This window comes from Hipposideros armiger, unplaced genomic scaffold, assembly GCF_001890085.2.
Source record: "Hipposideros armiger isolate ML-2016 unplaced genomic scaffold, ASM189008v1 scaffold_431, whole genome shotgun sequence".
Lineage (NCBI taxonomy): Eukaryota > Metazoa > Chordata > Mammalia > Chiroptera > Hipposideridae > Hipposideros > Hipposideros armiger.
In genome coordinates, this window is record NW_017731781.1 from 1,510,962 (window position 1) to 1,511,272 (window position 311).

Genomic DNA, 311 nt, shown 5'->3' on the forward strand with positions numbered 1-311 from the left:
GCTTGACTCACAGGGTCATAAAAATTAAGTGAGATCATCTCTGCAAAAATTTTGAGCACAGCTCCTAGCACACAGTAAGTGCTCAGTAAAGTGTTGCTATTATTATGATTACTATCATCATCATCATCATCATCATCCTGGAATTCCTCATAAGGGGTGTCACCAAGATGGTGAATTGACCCCTGCTCAGATTTGGCCTTTGGCCTGGCAGACTCAGATTCCTGATTTGTGTTCACTCAGATGACATATCCTTCCAGAGACAGATTCCTCTAAATGGATGGAGACCTAGCATCTCAGCCATGAGTAGAGAT